The sequence below is a fragment of the Vicugna pacos genome, chromosome 21 (assembly GCF_048564905.1).
Source record: "Vicugna pacos chromosome 21, VicPac4, whole genome shotgun sequence".
Taxonomy (NCBI): domain Eukaryota; kingdom Metazoa; phylum Chordata; class Mammalia; order Artiodactyla; family Camelidae; genus Vicugna; species Vicugna pacos.
Genome location: NC_133007.1, coordinates 9,071,359 through 9,077,358, shown reverse-complemented (window position 1 = coordinate 9,077,358; position 6,000 = coordinate 9,071,359). Strand labels below are relative to the sequence as shown.

General features: G+C 49.0%; 1 long non-coding RNA gene across 2 annotated transcripts; it reads left to right on the top strand.

The window, feature by feature from the left end:
* The first annotated feature begins 1,958 nt into the window (after nt 1-1,958).
* Nucleotides 1,959-4,536, top strand: LOC140687942 (uncharacterized). Of its 2 annotated transcripts, XR_012062572.1 has the most exons (4): nt 1,959-2,168; nt 2,603-2,730; nt 3,534-3,674; nt 4,330-4,536. It is a non-coding gene; the product is annotated as an uncharacterized lncRNA (long non-coding RNA). The 2 variants fall into 2 exon arrangements; XR_012062571.1 differs by lacking the exon at nt 3,534-3,674.
* Nucleotides 4,537-6,000: the final 1,464 nt, after the last annotated feature.

Sequence of the window (6,000 nt, the reverse complement as noted above, 5' to 3'; positions counted from 1 at the left end):
ATGATGCTCTACACATCTCATTTTTACTCAATTACTTAATACACGAGTTCCTAGAGTCATTTTGTGCCCTGTCCTTTCAAAAAAAGAACAAAATCTCATTTTTGAGAAGACCCCAAAGAAACGTGCTTCATCTGTAGCAGAATCCATTCACCCAAAGTTCTTTCTAAAATGCCCCTGTGGTCCAGGCAGGGTGCTAGGCACTGTGGATGCTGGTCTCTGCACTCAAGGAGCTTACAACCCATCAGGAAGACAGACAGTAAGCAAGTTAGCAAATGAACAAAAGAGTTACATTTGAAGATACAGCAAAAGCAATAAGTAGAACCTGAGACAGGTGGGAGGTGCCTCTTTTAAGAGCATATAGGGGCAGAGGTTCTGGCCGCAGAGATTAAAAGCCAGGAGCAATAGGCATCTGGCCTGCCTGACTCAGAGAGCTTCCTTCTGCGGTAATCTCTCTGAGCCGCGTGTGCCCTATGAGTGATACCAGAGCCCAGTGCTGGAGGGAGGTGGGGGTAGAAGGTGTGATTCCGTTCCTACAAAATACATCTCATCTGCTTCTCTCCCCTTACTGTGTGAAGTTGGGCAGTTTGCTTAACCTCTCTGGGCCTCAGTTTCTTCATAGGATTGTGTTAGTGCACACAAATCACTGAAAAGTGTTCACACAAAGTAAGTGCTCAAGAAATACAAACGGTGCCTGGTACATAGGTATCACTTGATAAATATTAGCTGTCTTGAGGGTTTGTCTGTCCTGGGAAGTGAAGCGAAGGGAAGAGAATCACTCCCCGCCCCCATCACTGGGTCCGCAGAGAGTCAATATACACATCTCTTACTAACATTACTGCCCCCATAAAATGATGCCTACTGTTGTTATGGGTGAGATTGTGTCCCCCTAAAATAATATGTTCAAGTCCTAACCCCCACATCTCAGAATGTGACCTTATTTGGAAATAGAGTCACTGCAGATGCAATTAGTTAAGATGAGGTCACACTGGAGCAGAAGAGGTCCCGAATCCAGTATGACTGACGTCCTTATAAAAGGAGGAAATGTGAACACAGACACAGACAGGCAGGGACAAGGACGATGGGAACACACCAGGAGAAGATGACCATCAACAGGCCTAGAAAAGGGGCCTGGAACAGTCTACCTCACATTCCTCAGAAGGTGTCAGTCCTGCGAACACCTTGATCTCAGCCCTGCCAACGCCCTGGTCTCAGAGTTCCAGCCTCCAGAACCGTGACACAAGAAATTTCCGTTGTTGAAGCCACTCACCCAGTTTGTGTTTGATGTCGGCAGTCCTAAGAAACTAATAGGTATTCCCGAAGGGTAAGATGTGAACAGTGTGTAGGTCTGAGTGCCCAGCTTCCAGCAGAGGGCCTGGCACATACCAGGCGCTCCATGAACGTGTATTACATGACTGCATGTTAATAAATGAGTACATACCTACTGTGATAGCTCATATTCCCAGCAAGGCCTGCCAGAGAGATGTTTAAGGTCTGTATCCAGATGGCCGCTAAGGTTAAGAGGTGGCTGACAGGGCGGGGGTGGGGGTGCAGCCAAATACAGGCGTGGCTGTCTCTGACCAAGACAGAGCAAGCGCTTGTCACTGTGGTGAAGAAGTCTTTGGAGGTGCCGACTGGCAGGGGACACGGCTGCCCTCAGAAAGCCCGTGGGGCTGTGCCCGCATCTGTGAGGTCTGTGCCTGGGAGCCGGCCCCCTCCTCGCATTGGGCGGGGGTCAGGCATCAGCCCCTGACGAGGAAAGCCGACGAGAACGGGCAGCGCGCGCATCAGTGAAAACAGAGGCCAGCAGGGGGCGCAAATGAGTCTCAGGGCGAGGCCGGTTCTAGAAGCCTCCTGGCAAGGCCACAATCGCGGAGGTCAAGGGGGATGGGGGCTCGTACCTGGGAAGTGGCGTGAGAGTTCAGAGGGCGCTCAGTCCTGCGCACGCGCCGTCGGGGGAGGACGAGCGGGAGGCCTCTCCCCGAGGGCAGCGGCGACGTGGGCCAGGCGGGCGGAGGGGCCAAGCGCCTCCGCAGAGAGGAGGCTGAGAAGGTGCGGCCGCAAGGGTTAAGGTGATCGTTCTCGAGAGCAAAGAAGAAGGGAGAAAAAAGGCTTTTCGTAATTGAACTCTTCTAATTGACTGCTGACTCTACACTGTTCAGATCCGCCAGGTAATTGCCCGCTTCTCCAGTTCATTTCATCTGTGGAGCTCCAGCCCCCGCCGTCGGTTGGAGGGGGGAGGGCGGGTTTAAGAACTGATTAGGGGAAATCACTCCTTGCAGGCCTTAGGTTATTCTTATTTAAAAAAAAAAAAGGATGCCAGGAAAATCATAATTAAAATAGGAACCTGGTGACTAACAAGCACCCCTTTCCTTGACTGTGGAATAAATTTTAACAGCTAACTTCGCTAAGGAGCCCAACACATTCGACCTTCCAATAAGGGTAAGCAGAGTTTTCTATCAGAGTGAAATGGAAACTATAAATCAAACATTTCATATCTAAAGTCCAAGCCGGCTCCAGTGAGTAAAATTCCACCCTCCAACAGTCTTAGGTTTTTTGGTGGGGGTGTGTGTGTTTGTTTTTTTTTTTGTTTTTTTTTTTTTAGTGTCTGGCTATCAGACTTCTTTGACTCCAGAACTGTGTGGACACTTTGTTCATCTTAAATCTGTGAAACTACCTTCAGGAGCTGTTGTCTTGACTGCTTGTGACGTACTCTCCAAGACAGAGAAGCCGGTCAGTAATAAATGTGCCTTTGTGTGAGATTCTGTCAAGTGCATGTGGTTGAGATGGAATGGTTGGGAAGGAGGAAGGGAGGAGGGGGGAGGAGAGGGAACGGGGTGAGGGGTGGGGGCGTGGGTTGCAGAGATTCTGGAAAGGCGGCAGGCAGCAGGAAGCAGAGCAGGTTAGTGCACATGCATTTTAGACAAGGGTTTATGTTGATCATCTCATTCTCCCGATTCAAGCACAATGAACATTTTTTCCCCCATTTTCTCTGGTCCCACCAAATTCAGCACAGGACCCAACAACATTCTTCCTAGAGGGAAAGCTTAGATCTCGTAGGAGACACACTGCCTATGGAAACCGTGTATCTTTTTCTGGGATGCTGTTTGCTAACTAGAGGAGTGCTCAGAGCTATTTGGCTGACTGAGCTCCTGGTCCTGTTGAAAATACAAGTGAATTGTCCCTCAGCAGTCTGGTTCAGGGCAAGATGCGTGTGCTCTGGTGGTCACAGACACTTCACAGACTCTCCAGGGGCTCCCATAACTCTCCAGTGGCTCTCTGGTCATCTTAATGGGCTTGCGGCAGAGCAACCGTGAGAGTCCCGGGCCCCGTGCAGCCAGTGCAGCTGTGGGGGACTCTTCACGGGGCAATGGAGCCTTCCGCTGCCCCAGCCCAGTGCTTCCACTGAGGCTGGCTCTGGGGCTGCCCTTTCCCTCCCTATCCCCCGCCCTTGGTACCCAGTGTCAGGCTTTGGAAAGTCTCAAAATTAGAGCAATAAGTAGCTGAAAGTTCATTGCCTGCTCCTGTTACTGCAGCTTACCTCCTTCCTCTGCGGCCGTCTTTCCAGCACCCTCCCGGCTCCCGTGCTGGGATGTCTTCAGTCCCAGCTCAGAGAGGTCTCTTGGGAAATGACCCTGGAAACCTAAAGGGTGACTGACGCTTCCACACTCACTCAGGTGGGATTTGTGGTTTACTGCTGGGCCAACTGCATGCCAAGCTTGCTGGCAGACACCACCGGCCCTCCCACCTACAGGCGCCTTTGTCCATGCTTCTCAGCCCCAGTCCCATTGGAATCACCTGGGAGGATTTGGAACACTGAATACCAACGCCCAGGCTCCACCCCCCAGAGCAAATCAGAGATTCTGATTTGCTTAGTCTGGGATGAGGTCCAGCCTGGCCACCGTGTATTTCCAAAGCTCTTCAGGGGATTCTAAGGTACAGCCAGGGTGGGCTACCAGATCACCCTCCAAGTCCTCGGGGGCAGTCTTCACGATTGCTCTGAGGGAAGACCTGATTTCCTGAGTAACTTCTCAGAGGGTTAACCTAACTCTGGAATCTGAAGGTCATAGAGGTCATCCTCACCATATAAACTGGAATACAAAGCGTCTATTTACTCAGACTGAACAAATGTTTGTCGAATGGCTACTACGCACCGGACAGATACACTGCTGGGCTCTCAGACAGGAGCACATGCGTGTCTCTCCATTTATTTGTCTCTCCCTCTGCCCCTTCATATTTAAAAGCCTAGATTCCTATTTTGAATTCATTCACTCACTCTCACTTTCATAGCTAACACATATACATAGACTTATTTACTTATATATCTTACAGTTCAAGCTCATCAATAAATAACTAACCGCCAACATATTCCTGAGGTTCACGTGCTTGGAATATGAGGAAACACCCACATCGAGTATGAACGCACTTTTCTCCTTTGATGACTTTTCGTCTCCTGATCAAGTTTCTATTATGTTAGCCTGAGGATCTAACGAACGGTAAACATTCAAGAAGCCCAAATAAAAGACCTTTTCTACTCTCTCTGCTCTGTCCTCTCAAGTGTTCAGTTTTTACCAAGCTGTCAGGAAAAACACAGTCGTGAAACTCCCCAGCCGTAATTCTTATGTACACCTGAAAACCTGGGGGCAAGGGAGGAAAAACCTGTTGCTGGTAGCACTCTCGTACCAGAGACCTAGGACCAAAGGAGTGAGTGGCCCTCGAGCAGCATGTCAGTCTGGCTTGTGCTTCTGCTCTGCCCCCTGCCTGCTGTCACCATTGTTCCTGGTTTCAGTGACGTCTACACCTGCCTTCTCCACTAGACTGCGGCTGCACCGCAATCTGTGACTTATTCAGTCCTGTCCTCCCATCGCCCAACAGGGACTATATATGACAACAGTTCGCACATATTGAGCACTTACTATGTGCCAGGCACTGTCCTAGAGGCTTCCCACATATTATCTCACTTAACCTCCAGCCTTATGTGTTTAGTATGCTTACTTTCCCGTCACGCAGAGGAGGAAACCAGAGTACAGAGTTGAAGCAACTTGCTCACGTGTGCCCAGGACCCAGGAGGCAGAATGCCCATTCAAATCCAGGCCATCTAGCTGCGCACTCTCCCCTCTCAGCCACTACTCTCCAATGCTGGGGCTTAGACGAATCAGCAGTCATTTCCAAGATCTTCATTCAGTAGAGGCAGCTGTAGTACTTAATAGATACGTGATCTGGAGAAAATTACTAAGCCTCTCTAAGCCTCATTTTCCTCCTCTAGAAAATGACAGTACAAGTAACACAAAGCTCACGGGGTGAGTGTGATGATGAAACTAGGTAACGTGTGTAAAGGGCTCCGCACTGTGCCCGGCATTTAGTAAATACTTTAAAATCTAAATGCTGCTTCTGCAGCTTGCTAGTTAGTGCCTGGGTCTCTGTCATCGGACATCTCAGGTTCCTCCCCAGTGTGAGTGGTCCTGCCTCTGCCTGTCAGTGCAGTGGGCAGGGGCCACCAATTTGTCTTATAATTTTACTTAGATATTATTCACATCCATTCTCCCATTTAATGTGTACAATTCAATGGTTTTTCGTATATTCACAGAGTTGTACAACCATCATCACGATCAATGTTAAAGCCGATTTAGAAGCAGTTTAGCACCAAACAGAATCAATTCTAGGGGATTTTTTCATCACCCCAAAAATGAAGCTCTGGAAGCATGATCAGTCAGTCTCCATTCCCCCCCTCAGCTCTCACCCTACAGCCCCCTGGCAACCACTAGTTTATTTTCTCTCCATTCTGGACATTTTGTACAAACAGAATTGTGCAATATGTGCTCCTTTATGACTGACTTCTTTTACTTAACACAGTGTTTTCCAGGTTCGTCCAGGCTTAGTGTGTTCAACACTTCATTTCTTTTTACTGCCAAATAATATTCAGTTACATGGATGGACCACATTTTACTTATCCAGCCACCAGTTGATGGATATTTGGGTTGTCTCTACTTTTTGGCCATTATG